Here is a 22,893-nt window from a genome sequence, read left to right as displayed (position 1 = left end):
TATTTATTTATTATTAAATATTATTTACTGGTTTTTAATTACTTGCACACGAATAAATAGTTGTAATAAATAAAATATCTTCATATATAATTTCGGGAATCACGTTCGACTTTTCACAAAATTTCCTTTATCCATCGCCATTGTATATTTTTTTTATCGCATTGAAGATGTGAGAAAAGTTACGTAGGAGCTTTTAAAAATTCTTTGTAGCATAAATCGACATTCTCGGCGAGAAGTAAAAAAGCGAGAGAGAAGGAAAAAAAATAAAAAGAAGGAAGCGCGCGCGCACACCCATGCACGAGACAGACGAAAAAAGAGGCGAAGGACCGCCCGGCGGTTGTTTTAATGAGAGTTAAAGCTAGCGAGTAAATGTCGAATAAATCATTTCACCGGGGCGCTAAGTGCATCCATAGGTCCCGGAGGTAGGAGAGGGGCGACCCTCTTTATCTGTGCATCGGCGACACGTGCGCGTTACACGTCGGACATAGAGGCGATCCATGCCGCGATACATTTGTCTGTGTACACGTCGCGGCATATACTACAGCCCCCGCAATAAAATACAGGAAAACGGACGACGAATGCAAAAGAAGAGAGGCGCCGACGTCGAGCGGATGCGCCGCGAGCGATTTCGCGCACGTGCATCATGCGATTAATATGCGTCCGGCTGTGCCGGCGAACTCGTGAAGAACGACATTTTTTTACCCCGCGACGCGGAACTCATGATGAGCCCGATAAAATTGCGTATCACGAGATTCGCCCCGTTCCTCGTTACGCGCGTGTTTTCTAACGAGCATAATTAACATGCGCGCCGCACGATTACTCGTTTCGGGATATTTCGGGAAATGTTCTCTCGTCGAAAGTACTTTCGGCGCTCTAGTATTTTGGACGCGAATCGGAGAGTGAGAGTGCGATTGGAATGGTAGGGGGAAACAAAAAGGAAAAGGACATTTTATGTCTTAAAGAGTTCCTTTAATAATAGAAGGATGCAAATCTGATGCAAATCTATAAGATATCCCTTCCACCTCTTCCCCCCCCCCCTGTACATTCCGCTCGGAGTGCCTACATCTTTAATTCGGGCATCTCATCTCGAGCTGACGCTCTGCCGTGTCCGTGTCGTGTCGTGTCGCGGCGCATCTGCTGCGACGTCAAAACACGCGCGACGTACGGACGGACAGCGTATAACGGGCCGTCTCGTTAATTGGCAAACGCGGATGATCGATGCGTAACATTATTCGGTCGCGCAACCGTCTCCTCCGTCCACCCTTCCCTATGTCATCTCCTCCCCGCGTGCACGCGTGGGTGCGCGACGCGATGCAACCAACCAGCCAACCAACCCCTTCCGCTTCACAATTCCGCGCGCACGCGGTACGACTCGCCCGCGAGTTATTGCTTTCATTAGCCGAACAATGAAACCAATTTGTGACGCGGTCTGCTCCCCCTGCTCCTCCTCTCTCTCTCTCTCCCTCCCTCTCTGCATTTCTTTCTCTTTTTCTCTTATCTGACATCGCGACAGGAGACTTGCGTTCCTCGCATCGACGACATATCGTCTTTGTCTTTCATTGTTCGACGCGAGATGCATCGGGATGAGGATCCTGTCCCGTGCAGCCTCATTCGAGAGATTTGATTTAAGAGGATGCGCGTACATAAAATCAAAGTCTCGTTTTGTTCTCTACGTGCATGGCTCCCACCGCTTCTCGAGATGCGTCTGCTCTCCAAACAAGGTCGATATGACGTGGTGGACCGCCGTTTGTCTTCTTTCTGAGACTGTTTGTCATGTCAATTTTCCATGCTTGAGTAGATATTGATAAATCAAATCTCTTAAACAAAGTAAAATAAAATCTCTCTCCACGAGAGATTTGATTTAAGAGGATGCGCGTACATAAAATCAAAGTCTCGTTTTGTTCTCTACGTGCATGGCTCCCACCGCTTCTCGAGATGCGTCTGCTCTCCAAACAAGGTCGATATGACGTGGTGGACCGCCGTTTGTCTTCTTTCTGAGACTGTTTGTCATGTCAATTTTCCATGCTTGAGTAGATATTGATAAATCAAATCTCTTAAACAAAGTAGAATAAAATCTCTCTCCATTCTGAACCAGAGAAATTGCGAATACGTATTATTTGATAAAAAAAAAATTTGATATAATAAATATCTAAATTTGATAAATAAATAACAAGTTTTGCTATTTTTTAGAATATTCTGTATGTTTATTTAATAATTTTTGATTTTTATTCAATTCTCTCTATTTTACTATATATTTGTTATAGGTATATATCATAAATATTATATATCCGTTTAAACAATCGCTTGTTACAAAATGTATTTCAGACATATCTTGGGTTAATCTATTCGATCATCATTTTCGCTCTACTTATTTGCTGTAATCGCAGTTAGTTATATTCGTTCGCCTACTCCCGTATCGTTACTCTATCGGCTTTAAAATCAATATTGCTACCTATAGAACTCAAGACTCATGCTGACTCGACGGTTTCGACATATCAATAGCACTTCTTGTTATGCACGCGTTGGATAACGCTGCCTTTTTTTCCCCCTCTCTCTCTTTTTTTCCTTTGTAATACGTATTCAATGTTTGTTCAATTACGTATCATTTATTTTTATACGCAACTAGTTCTCCGATTAATCTTTTATTAATATTTAATTACATTAATTATATACTATTTCGACGTATATTTCTTCTTGTCTTCTTGGGGGCATTTTCTCGCGCTAATAATAATCTTATTTCTTCCTCTAATACGATTCTTAATGACAATATCGGATCCCTGTGTTCCTTCTCTCGCGCGTATCCTCTTGCAGTCACTCTCCCGAAATCGTGGGTGGATCGCGATTATGTTTGTTTTCTCGTTTGCGAGAGCGAGATTCCATTTGGCTAATGAATACGAAACGTGATACGCGTCCGGCGATTGATTATTCCCTAATTGCGCCCAAACTAGTGGGCAGTAATCTGAGCACGGCACATTTCGAACTGTAATTTTCCCCGTTTTGCAATTACGGCAAATTATCCGTTTCGTGAAATCGTACGCCCGTGTGTATCCTTTATGCGATTTCGTTACATGACGGGCATGTGAGACTGGCCGTGTATGCGTCCGCCGAAGCGTGAAAATGGCGATCCTGTGAAGAATCGACGCGCGATGAGCGCAACAAAGGTATTCCCCGGGCGATATTTAATCACGCGTTGATACATTTATGCTCCCGTCCATGCTTCCCTTGATCTTTCTGTACCTTCGTTCAACAATTCCGGGACCGTTATTCCAGGCAAACAAAAATGTTCGATGCATCTTTGCAACTTGCTCGGAAACTTCGTAAATATTAGTTTTCGAAAGCAAAATATTGATCGTTCTTGTAACGTAGATTTTTCGTTTTACTAAAAAAAATTAGAGAGAGAATGTCTCGGGGCAATCGCGGAAAAATAATTTCAAGGCAAGAAAGTATAAGGAAATTATGACTTTTATTATGAGTAATTATGATAAAGTATTTAAAAGTCACATTAACGAGAAACATTGAAACAAGTATCCTCGACTGATTATGATTTGTAATACAATATCTGAATACGAATGGTATAACCCGAGAGCAATTAAGCATCCACGCGAGCTTTCGCTGTTGTAATTTCAGACACGATTATTATCGCGGGGAATTTATTAATCATCGTCATTAGACGCAAACGCTACACGAGAAATCATTCTAATCGTCCGTTTTGCCAGACGATGAAGTGCAATGCACTCGCTTCGCTTCAAGCACAAGCATCGGCGGGTAAAACGCGAATCTCTGACCTCGCGTTGAAGTTTATTGCCCGGTCAGGCAATAAAGTTTTTTATTTTTCGCCTTTCTCTCTCTCTCTCTCTCTCTCTTTGCTGACCATATTGCGGTAAAGCGTGCAGTTATACCTTGTACGTTTCTCCCGTAGGAAACAGGTGTCCGTGTGCAGGTGCGTAGGTGTGAAGGACGTCCGAGTGCGGTCGAGGATTCCCTCGGGGTGGAGCCGAAGGATGAGCGAGTATATTAGATTGCGGGATTTAATACGTTACTTTGGGAATATGCGGTATTTATCAGCGTATGTGAAACGCTCGCTATCTATACACGGTGTGTCGTAAAATCTGCGTCGAATTTTAGCAATGCGTATGATAATGTCAAAGATAATTTCCTCGATCAATTAAAAATGAACGACAATATTTAATTATAGTTTTCGACACTAAATCTTTGTATAAGAAAAAAATAATAGTATCAAAACAATCGTCGCTTTTCAATCCGAACGCGTCAAAGGTACGAGAAGCGAATGGCGCTTTCTGAAAGACGGAGTTTATGTTGTCGCGTCAGACGTAATGAACGATGTAATGGGCTTTCACACGCTGAGCTTTATTGCTCAAGCAAGTAATAAAGCTTTTATTTCGCGAGTCGCTTGTTGTGCACAGGTGCCGACGCGCGGGACTCCGAAAGCAATCTAGGATCCCTCTAGAGGGGACGGGAGCTGCCGAAGGATGAGTGAGTATATTAGACCGCAGGGTCTAATACGTTATAAGCCGTATGTATTTACTTGCCCTTGCATCCCGTTCTCTATGTATATAAAGGACAACTTAAAAAGGAGTCGGAGAATCTCTGGAAAGAAAGAGAGGGAGGAGTCGAAGGATGAGTGAGTATATTAGACCGCAGGGTCTAATACGTTATAAGCCGTATGTATTTACTTGCCCTTGCATCCCGTTCTCTATGTATATACGTTACTATATTCGATGTGTTATCCCGCGGGAGATCCCGAACGTGGTCGAATCTCCATCGAACTGTAACGTTCATAAATCTGCTTGCTACCGGATATCCTTGACATATATATGCGAGAATCGTGGGATTTCTCTTACATGGGTTTTTGTTCAATTATCCGTTAACAGTCTTTGAAAAACCGTCATACATCTTATACGTTCAGGTATTTTTGAAAGACGTGGATTTTTTTTGTTAATATAAAGGATCCCCGAAAGGAATAGAAGCACCTCAAACGCGGATGAGTCAAAGGTTAAGTGAGGATATTAAACCGCTAGATTCGCTGCTTTACGTGCAAAATGCGAATGTGTGCGGCAGACGTGCGTGTGTGTGCGTGTACTGCTGAATATGCCGTCGCGTGTTTACATGAGTCTGTGTAATATAGGTATGTATGGTCGAAATTAATTAAATCTGATCTCGGGCAATATTCGGGAAACTGATCTCCTTTATCGTTGCAGAAGTTACTAGCTTGCTAAAGGAGATATAGACAAAGGAAAAATAGAAATATGTTACGCAAAAAATATCAGCAGAAAATTTTTCTTTGATATTAGCAAGACTTATTTGTTCAAATACTATCGTCTATAATAAAATTATATACAGCAGTTTAATTAAAAAATGATAACAAAGATTATGTGTTCTTTTCTCTCGTAATATTTAAACAATGAGACTTTGATGTTACACAAATGTATGTAAAATCAGAATTAATAATGTTCGATGAAAAAATTGTAAACTTTTTCTAAATTTCAATTTTCATAACGATCGAGTAATTTTTTTCTGCTGCCGTGATTGCGATATCTATATTCTAAAAGAACACTTGAATAACAAAATGCAAGAAATTGTTTTTTTACGACACATTTCAATATATTGTCTCTACACGCAATAAAAGAAATTAATGCTACGAAAAATTCTGCGAGATCGCGTGTTGTTCGCGAAATGCTTGGATGCTGAAACATAGATGCGCAAAGGAAGCAAAGGACAACTTTAAAAGGAGTTGGAGAATCTCTAGAAAGAAAGAGAGGGAGGAGTCGAAGGATGAGTGAGTATATTAGACCGCAGGGTCTAATACGTTATAAGGTACAAGCGTACACGCGTTCTATGTTTGTCTCCCTTCTTAAGCGTCCAAATGTGCACATAGAAAGCTTTACTATACACACATACACATACATACAGACGCGCACATAGATATTTACTGTACACATGCATGCATCAGTCGATCGGTGTGTGATGGGCTACATATATATACATATATACATGGTACATACTCGGGGATAATAAATATCCTTCGTCCGAGTCAGCATCGGTTCGCTTGATCTTTCATAGCCGCTCGTAAAGCGTCCTCGGGGTGGGCCGTAAAATTTGTCGGGTATTTGAAATACCCTCAAGTCCTCCCCGAAAACTTTCCGGCCAAGGATCTCTCCCTCCTCGGCCCTTCCCGTGGCGCGAAAATCCCGCGAGCGCGAATCTGTCGGCGGCATGCAACGTCGCGATAATATTATATACGGTGTTTCAAATCTTTTAATGTTTGGACATTATTTAGAGATTTATGAAAAAAATTGTGCTTATAGTTTTTGAATAACAAGTAATTAAAATTTTAAAGAAATTTTACGCGATAAACTTCAGAAATGAAGAACAAATTTTTTATTCCTTATTAAATGTGAGTGAATTTTATTTTAATAAAATTTTTTATTTGAGAGTTGAAAACAAAGTAGAAAAAATGACATCGCGAATTAAATTATCACCAAATAAAAATTAATCTCGAATCAATTAAAAAAGAAATCCATAAATGACAAGGAGATATCTGAGGCGCCCTATATACCAGAAATACGAGGGTTCCTTCAGTCCGTCGAGGATCATGGCAATCAAAGAAACTCTTACGGAAGTTCGAGTGGTAGAGTGCGAAGAAATGCTCTTGGGAAAATTGTGGACGGCTCTTATAATTATAACAATTCCGTTTAACTTCTCCTGATTGTAGGATATTGATACATAGGGAGGCAAGCGAAGTATCGGTGATAAACAATTTGTGGAGTTGCTCCCAGTGCGATGAAGAATTATTTGAGAAATAACTTTCTTCGGAACATATACGCGAGATATATTTCCGTCATGTTACTTATGTCACAGGTATGTGTAACTGCACATGACTGCGAGAAAGCTCATTCACTGACATAAAAATTTAATTTCTCGATTAATTTCATTGTTTAATTAAAAAATCCAATATTTTTATTATACTTTTTACTAAACTAATATTTACACTGTACAATGTATATAAAAAAAAAAGGTTAATAGCATCGCTTTAAATGTTCAACCATCGATAGAAATTTTTTCTTACGAGGAATGGTCCTTCTTTCCTTCTAAAGTATCATCTTGAGGATCGGGCGCGAACCCGTTCCCCTTGATCGGCAAACAAATGAAAAGTGGCCGCAAGGGTGAAATCAGGATACGTGCGTAAGGGCTATCGCACCGGGAAATTAGCGAAAACGGCGCGCAAGCTACTCACAGAGCGAGATGGAGAAGCCGTAAGGGAGGGAAAGGGGCGTTCTGACGAGAACGCAGATTTGTCCCCAGGGGGTACTTACGTGGAGTGGGAAACCGGCAAATTTTGACCCTCCTCATTCACCCCGCTACGAGGATTCCGAATCTCCCTAACCACCACGCCCGAGAACATCGGGCCGTTCGACCGTGATTTCGATAGACCGGGAAGAGCGATGGACGATTACGTGATCGGATTACTTGGACGTTCTATGCTTGAACGGTACACCGTTGACCAAAGGTACACGACCGGAAGGTACGTGATGGAAGGAAGTCAAACGTCATCGCCGACGTCTGTGTGCGTTTGTGCAACGTGTGTAAAGAAGAGAGGAGCACAAGAATGCATTATAAAAAAGGGTCCACAATACAAAGAAACGTTAAAAAAATGACAGAATTTCATTCATTAAAATATTTTACAAATATTGCTAGTTCATACACGAGAAAAAATAATAAGACAAAAAATGAAGGCAAGTAAAATGACAAGAAATATTTTAAGATTAAACTTATCATTTTCTTCTTTCGAAAACCCTGCAAACGGATTACAACATTCCTATCCAATTGCTTTCTTCGTTCATATATATATATAGAACAGTGGAGAGAATCATGAGAACCATAGAGAAGAGCCATAATTCTAAAGCGTATTATCTCGACGGATTATCAGCTCGGTGTCCGGTAGTCCTAATCGCGACAAATCTGTCGCCGGTCCTCGACATTCCCCCGCATCTACTTCCGCGAGATTATTATCTCATTTCGTTAGATGGCGGCGTCTCATTATCGTCGGAAATAAATCTGTCATTGTCGTCGTCGTCCCCGAATTCCGATTATCACCGAACGACTACCTGCTTCTTCCAATGTTACAGTAGACGCCATCGCCAATAGACAGCCTTTCGCCATAATTTTCCGTACAAACGAAGAATTTTCTAACGAAAATAAACTACCGTTCGAATCCATGCATTTTTTACATTTTAATTCTTTCTCTATTGGCAGTACGCAACATATATTTTATTTTAATAAAACGCAATAGAACCAATAAAAAAATACAATAAATTAAAAAATAATTGAAAATATATATTGCGCCTGATCTAATTAACTAATTTAAAGATATATTTATATAAAAATAATTTATTTATTATTTCTATTAATAAGTATTTTTGTCAAATAATGAGTTTAATTAATTACAAAATTGATATTATAATTATTAGCATCTTTAGATTGTGTAAATTATTCATAATTAGTGTCTCCGTTAAAATATGCAATATGTATCTCATAAATAATATATATAATGTTCATATATAATAATATATATTATATAAATTTATCTTCTATAAATTATTTCACAAAAATCAATAATTGTGGCACGCGCGTTTTTCATGCCTCTCGTTATAATATCGCCGCGTATCTCTCTCTCTCTCTCTCTTTCTTCGTAATATTTAAATAGTGCGCTCGAAAGAAGGATATTTCGATACGATTTACTATCATTGAATTAAAAAAATGCCCCAGCTGTCAATAATTCTATCGCTTCTATTCAGACGATCGCAAAATTTTGGAAGGGAGAATTTATACTAGAGATTCTTTCACGAAAAACATGTGTTTCACATGATCAGTCGATAGCGGGATATGGCGGCAGTCGCATAGGTGTGTTTGTAAACACAAGCGGCGGGTAACATACGATGCTCGTAAATTTATCGAAGCGTTTGCGTCGTAAATTTTCCGAGTAAACGCGGTCCATCATCCCGATCTGGCTTGCGCACAACTGCGCGGGCGCTTATGGCCGCAATTCGCACCTACCAATTGGACAGAAACTCGGGAGACAAACTGCCTCGCTTGCAATCAAGAGCATCTCGGGATGTGCTTCTGCCGTCAAACAACGTGTTTACTATCTCGTGATGTCGTTATTAATTTTCACTCTACGCATAGAGCGACTCTACAGTAATTGACTACATATCAAGAATATATCATGTCGTATGTAAGGCATTAACAAAACAGATTTGTTTAAATTGTCATTAATCAAAATTGTCATGAATCATAATTAGTATATAAATATTTAAGACTCTAGAGTAGAATTTTGAATCCAGATATCTCAAACTTTAATAATGCAACATTTTAATGACATAATATTGCTTGAGAATTTAAAATTCTACAAATTAAATTACATATCAGATGAGAGAGAGAGAGAGAGAGAGAGAGAGAGAGAGAGACATTTTTTATTATCATTCTTATATATTTGCCATCAAAGGTACATTAAATTGAGTCCTAATTCTGTGATTTGGATGCATCATTGGGAACATTTCACAGTCGCTATAGACAAACATATACGACATTCTTTTTTTGAAGCACGTGATAAGCAATGGCATAAAATAATAAAAAAATAATATAAATTCCATTCTATCCACTAAAACGACAGCGAGATTTTCGAAGTTTATCTCGGCGAATTAATTCGGGCGCGATCGAGGAAACTTGGGACGGGGACGTATAACTGCGTAAGAAACGAAAGCTACGAGATAGAAGCGAGACGTAGAATCTGTTTGCATTATATCATCCCGGAGATAGGTATGGGTCCGATCAGGGCTGTTATACGAGTTTTGCGAGCCATCGTCGGTCGTTACACGACGACTCGGCGCCCGAGTAGCCGTGCTCGAGTGCACCGGTCGCGTTTACACAGTAAATATATCAATGAATTTACGATGCGCGCGCTGATCCCTAATGGCCTCACAAACAGATCTCCGTCGAGGAATGCGCTTTCGTTCCGTGCTTTCGCTCTCGCCGTTGTTAGCGATACGACGGCGCATTCGAGGCTCCTTACTTCGCGAATGCAGGGGATCGCGAGATTACGGCGGACGACTCTCGTCGGAAGCTCATCGCGAAATCGGATGTTTCTGTGCTTGGACCCCGTTTCTCGATCGAGCGTAAATAGACATATCATCCGCGGAGGCGACGCAAAAAATTCGGAATTGATCGAGGGAAGCGAGAGCGCGCGTTTTAATTGGACAGATTTCGGCGATATCAGCGATATTTTAAATGCAAACTAATTGACCTATCTGCCCCTCCGTCCTCCCTCCCACCGTTCTGACAATCGCGCGTGAGTGACATGAATTTACCGCACCCGTATTTTCCGCAGCGCAAACAAAAGCACGAAAAACTATACGCATTGATTCGTTTATATCTGCGAGACAGGGAAAAAATTGAAATTTTTTTAGCTGCTGATTTAATTTTATTTGCAATTTTATTTGTTTTAACAAAACAATTTTATATATACAGAAACTAAAGCAGATTCTCTTAAACATTATAATGACTTGATTGTTTCGTAATTTTAGACAATTTTTACATTTGAGAATAATAAAATATTAAAGAATATGTATATAATTTAAATATTCTCTAGCTTGTTTAATGTATATGATAATATCCTTCATTTCATTCAAGATAAAAAAATTATATATATACGTAATAATTTATAATTTAATATTACAATATTAATATCACAATATTTCTTATTAAAAACGTATTGAAATTTATTAAAATGCGACAATTAAATCAACCTGGAATCTAACACTAAAATTGAGTTGTATGCGACAGAAATATTCATAAAAATCACCGTGCATGCATTTCCCGTATACCGAAACGAACGCGAACGCGCATTAAGTTCATAATCTCGAAAAATCGCACCGCTCGTCTCATCTCGTCCATTTTCTACGATCGATACGTCTGATTTTTCGCGAATATACCTTGCCCATTACGTCCGTTATATTTATATACATCGCCGGTGGAGATGCAAAGCGTCGATATTTTATTTTTTAAATCTCGCTCGCGCACTTCGCGCGATAACGGCAGCGCGAGGAGACCAGAAAGCGGAAAAAGGAGTTACAAGCGCAAAGCCGGAGCAGCATTAGCTTTTAGTACGCCCGGGGATGTGGGAGGGAGGAATAAAAAGCGGGAAAAAAGCGCAATGCAGTAGGGAGGACGAAGAAGGAGGCGAAAAATCATTTGAAAATTACCGTCGCGCGGCCATTAGTCCGGCTCGGCGTCCTGAATTTTTTACCAAGAGATTTTACCGGGCGACAGCTCGGTCCTCTCGCTAATAAAAACCGTACGGTTTCCTTTACTCTCCGCTTGCGTCTTTCGCGAAATGGTCGGGGCATAATTAATTTTCAACGAGCGTCGCGCGATTTAACGATGTTTAACACCTTCCCGGTTAGAAAGACGTTTCTGCCTTTTGGTGAACAAGTTTATATATAATAATAACAAAAGTTTGAATCTTTTTTAATAGATTTTACCATTCGATAAAAATCTATAAAATCTATTTCTCTATAATAACTAATAAAAGAGTTCCATTTTTTTAATAATTTAAAAGCTGTATATCTAAATGTATGAGACGCTAAAACAAATAATATCCTTTGTATCCAACATTTGCATTTTCCAGTAGTTCCGGAGTATTTTATAAAGTTACATGGACGCCTGTAAATAGTGAGCATTAACATACGCAACATTTTATCTTCCGTTATTCGAGCACGACTTTTCATCGCATCGATCGAGTCGCAACTATCGCTTTAGATGCATGACGTGCAGGAGATAAAATGCCATTTCATTTATACAATCTCTCTCAGAATGATTTGTTGATCCGAATATAAAAGATGTGAGGAAGAATATTTTTTTCCACCTCGAACACAGAAGAAGAGATAGCGGCATGAGAGCAAGATATGAAAGCTGAAAACACTTAAGGGCTCTAATCAAGATCGTAAATATGTCCGTTATACACATAATGTTTTTCCCTCGTCGCGAGATTGAGAAATTTTGCTTCAGCATCGCGGGTTCCTTTATCGTCGTCCCGGGCCCTTAAGAATTTTTTCATCGTACGAGCGAGTAGGGAAATCAGGAGCTACGAGACGAGATACACGGATTGACGAATGACTTTTTTCGCTTGATAGCTTTTTTTTTTTATTAGATATATCAAAAGCGAACGGTCACCGAGAGCCGATCAATTTGATAGTTAGATCGCCCGAAAAGGTCATAAATATAAACTTTTTCGAGAGAGTGATAAAAGTGCTGGAAGAGAGTTATAGGCTCGCGATCGCGAACAAATAGAAATATTACGTTATTAATATCGTTAATCAAATCATGACTGATTTAAAGAAAAGAGAAAGTCTTGAAAAAATTCTGGTAATTCAGATACTATTAAATCTCACTATCGTTAGATTCTAGATACATAATCGTGACCACCCAGCGTCTCCATTAATGAATTGACACGTTTGGTATTTCCAAACACGCTGCTTCCCGACACCAACCAGATCTATCAATAACGGAACAACGTTTACGCGCTTTAGCCAAGGGACGCCTGACAGCCCGGAAGAGACCCGGCATTACCTGCTATCCATCTGCAGGCTGCATGTCCCCTTCCTGGATTGCGAATCGACCCATTGTTGTCCTCGAATAACAGGCTTAATCTCCCCACAATTTCCCGGATCGTCCCTTTCGCATTCCCTTTCGAATCTCTCTCCCCGTTATTCTCTCTTTCCCCCTCTCTCTCTCCTCTTACGCACACGATATTTCTCTCTCACCGTGTATCTCTATCGCACTGATATGTGCCCACGTGCGCGAGCTCGAATAAAATAATATACACAACGCGCCCGGGAACCGATGCTCAAATTACGAGAGCGGGCGCGAGGGCGCTCGTCCAGAAAATTGCAGCTTATTTTCGCCCGATCATCGTCGACAGAGAGAATTCGCGTCCGTCCTCTTCCATTCGGGCGCTTCGACACGGGGGCTCCGCGGGCCCCTGACGAATCACTAAACTCTCTTTCTCCCTCTCACTAGGCACCGCAAAAGCATCCGGGATATAACGAAGGCTTCCCTCTTCTTCTTCTGCCTGTCTGCCCCGGATCTCTTCCTGCTCGTGACATCGTGAGTTTTGCGCGACAGGCAACGTATTTGTACCATGACATTGGAAAATTACTTTTATTTCACAATTTTTTTTTTTTTTGGGACTGTCAAACGGCAGAAGCTAGCTAATACTGACGGCTCTCACGTAGGATTTGATCTTCTTGTTATGTTCGCTCTACTTGGACCTATTTCATTTCTCAATGTATGTGTAAAAAAATGCACAGAAACTTTAAGTGGATTACAAGAAGCTTTTAGCAGACATAAAAATTACCAACGCATGGAATATTAACATTTTCTTTTTTTTATGAGAAAAAAAAATATCACCGTGTTTTTTCAAATATTCTAATTTTCAATAAAAATAAAAAATCGATTTTCCCTCGGAACAAAATTTAACGCTAAGAGAGGATCGGTCTCATCGCGGGTATGAGACTTATTAACGGTTATGGCGATATCGATTATCGTACACGGTCACCATGAACTTTGGGAAACACACCGAATCCTTGCAGACGCACACGTCTACGGTGATTCCTCCGCGCGCTCGCACGAAAAATCGGATATAAATCACAACCAGGACGAGCCAGGCCGAAGTTAATGAATCGTGCGTTCCGGTCTTTAGATGCGGCAGCGCGCCGCATACTTAACAGCGATCGTCGTAAGAGACGAAGGCGCGGCTCCTCGTCGTCGGGGACGATCCTAATTTGCCCGCGCGCGTCTTTCGGTCCCGCACATACCTCGCCGCTGGCATTTCCTCTTCACGCTTGAAAGAACGCACACGCAACGTATATTCGGCAAGAGAGAGAGAGAAAGAAAGAGATACATATATATGTAAATCGGTATAAGAGACGTCTTTAAATACCGCGATATCGACGACGTTTAATCGCCTATCCGTTATTTAGTTTTTTAGGCCATTGTTTCGTAACGACAATGTCGCTCGTAATCAGAATCTTTATGACAATATTAGCGGCTTCGATTTGGCCAACCGGAAACGCGATGTTTCGCGTTCGCGATTCTTGTAACGGTGCTCAAACGTATCGAGGTACTTTATCGGTCGTGTTCAACGCGCGGTAAGGATAAAAGGCGAGGGAAATAAATGGCTATTGGTGTCGCGAGATTGTGTGTGCGTTTAAATGGATTATCGCGAGATACATCGGGAATATTTTCGATGCGACGATATTTTCGAAAATTTTATTACACCGTACGCCCGCAAATTCGTAACATAGAGAAAGAAAAAATTACCGTTTAAATTCATTTTAATCCATGGAATAAGTTTCGTGCGTGTTATATTAAAATTATTACCGTAATTCTGTCCGTTATATGTCTCGTTTTACTTGACACGTGATTAATATTTAAAATATATAGATTTGTAACTTCGAACCTTTATCTATTTCCGTAATATTCTTCTATCATAAATATTATCAAATAAATATTAATGGACGATATATACAAATTATACCAATTCTTTTGTTTTATAAGCTGGCAGATAGCGGATAAATCGAAAGTGGAATATAAATGATATAATGTGTGTTAGGATATCTCTTTTAAAATTAATTGCTGACATGATATTTACGTTTTCCAACAGTATGCGGATATGTAACTTGTGTGTAGAATTTCCAACGGAATTTTATTACTGCCGTTTATCTTACGCTCGTAACTTTGTAGCGAGTGCGAATCGAATAGTGTTTATACGTTATGTAAAACCTAAAATTGCTTTGCGGATAAACTCTTGAAATTACGGTGTATCTTCAACAGGAACTCTGTATACATCCCTTTCTATCCATTTTTATTTCATTACTATTGTATTAATTACTATGTTTATGAATCGCAAATATTTATTTTTCATTTATACATGTCTTAAAAGTTATCATCAATTTTAAACGTATAATATATATTTCTATATACCTGAAAAGTAGAAGATGTGTAAGTCAAAAAGCCTTTAAAAAAAAAAAAAAAATTTAAGTATAGTCACTCCTGCTTTTTAAAATTTATAGATAATATCTCAATTATATGATGGTCAATGTCCCTCATGAAAAAAGCTACAGTAGCCACATAATTGAGGCTTTTTAAATCCACGCGAGGGCGAACGAGTGACAATAAAATATACAAAGGTCGTTAATTTCGCGACGCGATATAAATAGAATCCGCGATTTCTCTCCGTCGCGCGAACAGATCTGTTTCTTTTTTCTTCTTCTTCCTCCGATATTATTATCTCCCCCGTGCCATCGTATGTACGCACACTGATGAACCGCGGCCACGTGTGGCCCACCGTGGAATACCATAGGTGCGACAGAGAGAGAGAGAGAGATAGACACCGTAATTCCTTACACGATGATTCGACGCCTCTGTTTCCTCCTGACGCCCACGTGCATACGAGTTCTTACGCAAGTGGGTTATATACGGTGTCCTTCGGAACGTATTACGATCTCTCTATGACAGTTGGATAATTAGAAAATTTCCCGGAAAAATCCTTTTGAAAGCCAAATATATGTAAAAAGCTTTCATACACTTCCTTGGTATTTGTGACGGCAAATCCTAGATTATCGAGATAATTCATTTTATACAATTGTCTCGTCTCTTGAGTCACAAAGGAAAGAAATCAAATATAAACCAGATTATACGCCATACATCAACGGATCAATTTACGCCCCTATATACATTTTCGCCTATCTAAGTTTCTCGCTTTCTCCACTGTGTACAATCCTGTGTAGAAAGCAACCTCTCACCTATCCCAATCCGTCACTATGCATGCGTATCGCGTGGTACCGAGGACAAATACATATATCTTTTGAATTCATGAATGGTATTTTATCGAGACGCCGACATCACGGAATGTGGAGGTGCGCATTTATTTTTCTCGCTACGGAACATCGCACATCGTGTACGGCATTTTATATCGGTTATCTTATGGGCAGCTTTTCCTCCTCCTACCCCTCAACCCCTGTAATCCTCTTTACTCGACACTGTTTCATGAATTCGCACCGATTAATTCAGTAACCTCGGCGACCAACCCGTTCAAAGAAAATGCGCGTGAATTCCGGTTCGCAGGTGGGTCCCTTTAAAAATACAGGATCGTGCTGGGAATCGTATTTCGCCCTATCGTTTTGTTTATCCGCGAGAAGCACGGCTCTCCCTCGAATCGATGGGATCGACTCTGGGCCAGGCCGACAGTATGCGAACCCGCGTATACATATTTATGAGCGCACACGTGATCGAGTGCGCACGCGGATGTAACCAGGGGCGCCTCTATCTGCGGGGAAGCTAGCAAAATTTAAGCCTCGGATCCTACCTTCCGAGCGACTCGATCGTTTGCAAATAATTTAAATACTTAATTAATTACATTGTATGAATAAAATAAAATGAGAGAATAATTCTCTGTTAAGGAAAAATATGTTCAATAATTTTTAAAAAATATTATCATATAAATAAAAATTCTATTTTAATCAGATTTCTGTAAAGGGAGAGGGAGGTCTCTCCGAAAGATATTAATAGGATATTCTCCAAAAAGTCACATCCGCCGCCCCTGCGAAACGCGTATGCGGGACGGATGTGCCGCGTGAAGGAAAGAAAGCGACGAGGTGAAGGCGAAAAAAAATAGAACGGGGGCTTTAATGTCCCGTATAAGAAGCGTATTTCTTGCGCTGGCTGGGTGCGAAATATAACTGAATGCGCGCGACTCGCGCGAGTCATTGCGAATCGCATTAGCTCGGTTAGATGCTGAGCAAAAGAAGCGCGAGAGACGAGGTGCGCCTGCATACGTACCTTGTGCACAACGACACTTGTCAATTTTAAATTACAAATGAGGAAACCCATAAATTCTATCGTGGACGGCACTTAACGGCGGTAATAACGATCGTCGCTCGACGCGCCATTGAGAAACGATTTCATTTCTTAATAACGTTTCGATTAATCGGGAAACGTGCGTTTGGCGTGAAATTATGCGTATTGCGTGTTTAGCAATCGAACATTATCGTCGCGTTACGGGATTATTAAACAAATTGAAAACTTTTACTGTCTCCGCTTTTAGAACCCGCATATTCTCGAATCACTCTTAGAAACTTTACGATCCCGAATTATACGAATGGAATGAAGGAAAGCGACATTCTCATTAAATATTCTAGAATATATCATACATTTTTTTAGAGATAATCATATTATTGGTTTCGCTACGTGTTTAACGATTCATTTTGTTTCAGTATAAAATGTAGGTAATTGTCAGGTTGCATTATATATATTGCAAAATCAAGAAGTACAAATATACCCGACAATAACAACTGATGCATGAATGGGTATGCTGTACGTAATAACTTTCACTAAATAAGAAAAATATTGAACACGGGACAATAGACATTAACATATTGTGCAAGTATTATAATTCGTATCCAACGAATGACAAGTTGCGTATCGACGAGACGCAACGTGATCTTTTCATTCGAATTATACATTTCGAAATGCATTTTATGCACAATCATAAATTTATGACAAATTCATCTCTACCAATAAGTATCAGAAAAATAACTATTGATACGAACAAACCTCACATCTCATATATTTACGCAATTTAAATTAAAAAATTGATGATTTTAAATGCAGGTCCCTCTTCATCGAAAGTTTCTAAAAACTAAATAGAGAGAAATAATATAAAAATAATAGTCATATAAATAATTTTAAAAAAATTACCGAAAGATTGGTATCAAAATAATTAGTTGGTACCTTGTACTTTGTTGTAGTATCACTAAATTATCACTCGTACAACGATCTATCAAATTATTTGGATCACTTATAACGTAATCAGCGAGCCGGTAATGCGTGACTGAAAAATCATTCATTCGAATACTATTTATTTCGATCGAGGAAAATGCTACGACAACGAGTTTTCTAGTCCAGGCACTATATCGTTCGCTCTCACCCACGGCACATGCAATTTATCACGCGTACGCGCTCGTGTCAGCAATCAAACGGCCGCCTGCGATATTTGAAATTTTTATATGTAAAACGTCCCGCAGGATATACGATTGGCGACCGATTACATGCACCGGCATTTAAATATGCGGATGAAGTATTCGCGCTAAACAGTACGGCGCGGCCATAAATCACGCGGCGCATAAAGGAAACCGATGTCGTTTACGAAAGTCTGCTTGGATTCATAAAAGTATGAACGTAAAATCACGAGAAACGCGTCAAGGGGAAGATGCAATCAAGGTCTGTTTCTCTCAATATTTTTTAGAATATTCTCCATTTTTATATTTTATATGTTGTCAACGTTTGATACACGCGTAATTAACTACCTAAATTGATAAATAATATAAGTGTAATCAATTACAATTTTTATATTTGCTATTTGTAACATATTCCATTTTTCATATTAATTATATATCGATTAAAAGAAATAAATCAGTAATAATTTCTTCCATTTAGAATGATGGAAGCGTAACATTGGAAGTTGCTTCTGATTCTCCACATATGACGAGATACGAAGAGCACAAGCTTCGAAATTATTCCTCTCTGCACTCTGCAACGATTCAGTGGGCAATCGCAAGCATTACGCTTCCAACCACGCTGTATAAAAAAAAAAAAAAAAAGGAAAAAAGTATAGCACGAACATCAAAGATTTCTCTCTCGGACTCGCGCATACTTCAAAGCACGTTTCAGTTTCTCCCGGCGATTCCGCTAACGACGGCGAGCCTTACTTTGACGCGTATTTTCTCGGGGCAGGAGGGGGGTGGGAAAGGGTTGCAAATGAAATTTTACGCCATCGGCATTTTACCATCGTGGAAAAAATGCAGGCTATCAACGGACCGAACAGCACGTCAAAGGATATCGCATAAATCGGATATGAGAAGAGAGTGAAGCGATTGCGGGAAAAATGCAATTTAAATCCGCGATGATTTCGACAATTGATCGAAAGTTTCGACTTTAGAAAGATATCGAATATTGGAATCGGATGAAATTAGACTCGGGAAAATAAAATATCGACAGGCAAGGGCCGAGGAGAGGGAGACGAGTATATTTGTCGCGTGCGAGAAATCTTACTGTCTCACTTATGACGATTTGAAAACCCCTTCAGGACCAGAAGGCTTAGATCTGTCTGTGCGACCGTCGCAAAACCAGGGCGGATGCGGCCCCGGGCGGCAACAATCCCCGATTCAATGGCGCAGAGAAAGAAGCGTATACGCGCACGTGGCGAACTACAAAGAGCATTCGGAAAAGCGAGTAAGAATCGGCCCCTGCCACGCCACGTCCAGCGCGCTAATCCGGTTTTACCCCCGAGGGAAAGATGTGGCTCTGACGTGCAACCGGGTGATATCAGGCCGGAGAAGGGATGCCCGTTCGCTCTGTTGCTGCCGGTAGAGAGATTCCTCTTTTCAATCCTCCGGCATCGGAGAAAACCGAATCAACAATCCTGTAGACGGCCGTAGCGGTCGCCTCGGGCAGACGCGTCAATCCGCACCAACCTGTCCGTAACTGTTATATCTCGATGGATGCTCGCCTTGTGGGTTCGCGGTAAGTTCGTTTGTCTGTCGCCGTTAATCGGAGGGGACGAGACCACGGATGGGAAAAACGGAGGAAAGCGCCCGGGTCGGGAGGAAGAGGTCGGGCGCGGTAATCATTTTACGTACGAGAAATCGCGTCAAATGCGTCGAACGTGTCGAGAAAGGACTGAGAGAAAGGTCTGAGAAGTTATCGAGAAAAATTATCAGATTCTGTGTGTGTGTATACAGAGTATGTTCTCCACAGCGTACGATTAAAGTGAAACTAAGAGACGACGTTGTGTGTGACATTTGAAAATTGAGGAATATTTTGTAAGGTCATATATATTTAAATCCTCTTATATACTATGTGTATGTGTGCAAGAGTATATTTTATACATGAGAAAGAGAGAAAGCGCGGATCGATATAAAGAAATTTAGCACCTCGGACAGGAATGGTATAACGCGAGGATTAAATTAGGGTCTGCCATTTAGGCTTAGTGTCGCGTGTGAGGGTCAAATACACAAGAGGATTAAACCGAAAGCCCTCCTGCATTTGACCAGGATTCAATCATAGATGTTGTGCTTGCAAATTAATAGCGGAATTAATGCCCCGAATCCGGATTTTACTGCCGTATAGGATGTTGGATAATTAATGATGCATCGGTTTCGTACGACGGAATAATACGATTTCCAAGAACATGTCTTTCGTTCAAGAAGAGATTTATTTTTCAATCATTAATGTAATAGCAATTTAATATATTTCCGATTTGTCATGATAATTTACAATAATATAAATACTAGAACTTTATTATTTGCAATAAAAATTAATTGTAATTTAATTAATAATAATTCTGCGCATATATCAATCGTACTAAACTCCTATTATTTTACTTATTTATCGATTGAAACAAGCATATGCGCTCTCTACGTTTTAAAATCATGTACAACAATCCGTATACAACTGTAATTAATAGAAAAATTGAATTATTTAATGCTTCTTTGTTTATAAGTAAACGTACTTTAAATATCTGCAGACAATTGATATATATATATATATATATATATATATATATATATATATTCAATTCAATGTTAAATAAAAATCACATTGAAAACCATAAGTCAAAAAAAATCATTTAATGTTATATATAAAAATTTATATATAAAAACTTCCATGTATCATATTAAGAAGCTGCATTAAATCGAGCCTCCATTTTTAAAAATCGGACGTGACGGCGTCCTCGATTGAAATGGCGATTCATCGACAGAGCAGGACACGACACGACGCGATACATAAAACCAATTACTCCCCCTTTGTCTTTCTCTTTCTCTCCGCCATCAACTTTCGTTACATTCTATCGCGTTAATAATAATTATACTTATACACGATCGTATCCGAGCCGAGAGAAAGAGGACGCGCTGCTCGACCGCATCCGGCGGGCAAATGTTTCGCAAATTAAATATTTGCTCGCGCCCCGCGGTCGCTGTGGAATTTCGACGGCATGTACGGCGCGTATGAATTTAATCTCGAGATATCGAGCGTGCGCGCGGCGATCATCAGTCATCCCACGGCCAGGGGGGCAGAACGGCAGAAAACACATTGCGAAGGCGAGGAGACGAGGCCGCCGGGATTTTACGATGATCCCGCGTCGGTCAGGGCACTCTCGGCATTTCGGATTCGAGAGAGCGCCTCCTGGCTTCCGTCAAAGTTGGGAGACGATCCCGAGCACGCTCGCTCGTCGCTCGCCCGCTTCGGAGAAATCTCGTCGTCGAGAAAGCAAATAAGGCGCCGTGACTTTAAGGAAACCGGGTCTGTCGATTATCAAGCGTGGCATTTCCGAGCGCCTCGTTTCGATGCAATAACGATACTTCCTTCCAGCTTCGACGAAGTCATCCAGAGACGCTTATGATAACTTACTTTTGATCCTATTTTCTCATCTCTGCGCCTGACGGTGCAGCGAAATTATTCGGGATATAACTGTTTCCCTATATTTCTTTATCTAGAAAGCATTATATTATTATTACTAGCTAGAAATACTTGTAATTATTAAAAATAAAAGTTTACAGTATCACAAATGTAGTTTAACAGCAAGTATGGCATCTGCATTGACCTACTCGGAGAATTCTTTTGCTACAATGTTTTGCTACCGAATTTTCGTGATGTACTTAGGAAAGAATGTATAAATCTCGTTGTGTCAGAATGAACATTATCCGTTATTTCTGACATTCTCGTTCACGATACTTAATAATAAAAGTTTCGCATAAATTTTATTAAATTTCCGGCATGCATTCAGGAATCGCCGATCGGCCTGCCTCGGGGTGAGCATGATCGTTTCGAAGCCACACGTCTCGTTTTTTAAATCCTTCCTTTTGCCACGGATGATTAATTGTTCAAGATTGCGCACGTCCGATGCTTTCCCGACGGGGTTCAATTCCTTTTTTATTCGGCCACTTACGCCGCCCTCGTTTTTGGTCCGGTATCGAAGAAATATCTAAAATCGGCGCGCAAACTTGAAAAATGGAGAGGTTTCTACGAGCGCAAAGTAAGATTTCAATTTCGTTTTTCATCGGATCAATCGACAAAGGAGCATTTATAATCCCGCAGTCATTCAACCGTGCGTTAAATCGAACGAAAAAGAGGAATCGATTTCCTCCACAATAGTTTGTCGAGTTTTATACCGCATATCCAAAGAGAAGAAAATAGAGTAGAAAAAATCCGCAGATCGGAATCGTCCGTCGACGAGTTTGAGGCGCGCCTTCTAATTTAATTTTCAAAATCACTTTAATGCCCGCCCGCATCATTTCTAGACGAGAAGAAAGCTGGGCGGCTTTTTAAAATACCGATACGCGCGCCCGGTAATTGAATACGAAGTTGTTATCCGGACCACTTCTGCAAGTCAGGATAAAACGGCGACGTAAAAATGTCCGGAGGTGCCTAAGGTCGGGGCTGATGCGAATTTCCGCGATTTCCGCGAATAAAGTGTCCGTTGCTTCGTGTAAGCATGAGATCTCTACTATCTCTTTTTTTTTCTCTCGTATATAAGAGCTTGAAAAATATACTGATATTTGCAAAATGTTCATAACAAAACTGTACAAGCGATTGATGGCTTTCGAATTTGTGTGTGTATTATATGCAGTCACGATTGCGATTAAGAAAAAAAAGTTCTTTATATTATTATGTTTATTAAAAACTCAGTATAATTTTTGTGTGGAAATATTGCGAAGAAATTATTCTGGAACTAAAAAGTGTGCATTTTCTTCTTAG

General features: G+C 40.0%; 1 protein-coding gene across 1 annotated transcript in view; it reads right to left on the bottom strand.

Moving 5' to 3' along the window:
• Positions 1-22,893, bottom strand: part of LOC115239688 (netrin-1-like) — a 172,499-nt gene that overhangs the window by 111,218 nt on the left and 38,388 nt on the right. The window lies entirely within an intron of this gene.

This window comes from Formica exsecta, unplaced genomic scaffold (assembly GCF_003651465.1).
Source record: "Formica exsecta isolate Colony F162 unplaced genomic scaffold, ASM365146v1 scaffold393, whole genome shotgun sequence".
NCBI lineage: Eukaryota > Metazoa > Arthropoda > Insecta > Hymenoptera > Formicidae > Formica > Formica exsecta.
Note: the sequence above shows the minus strand (reverse complement) of the source record. Positions and strands in the feature narration are given on the sequence as shown.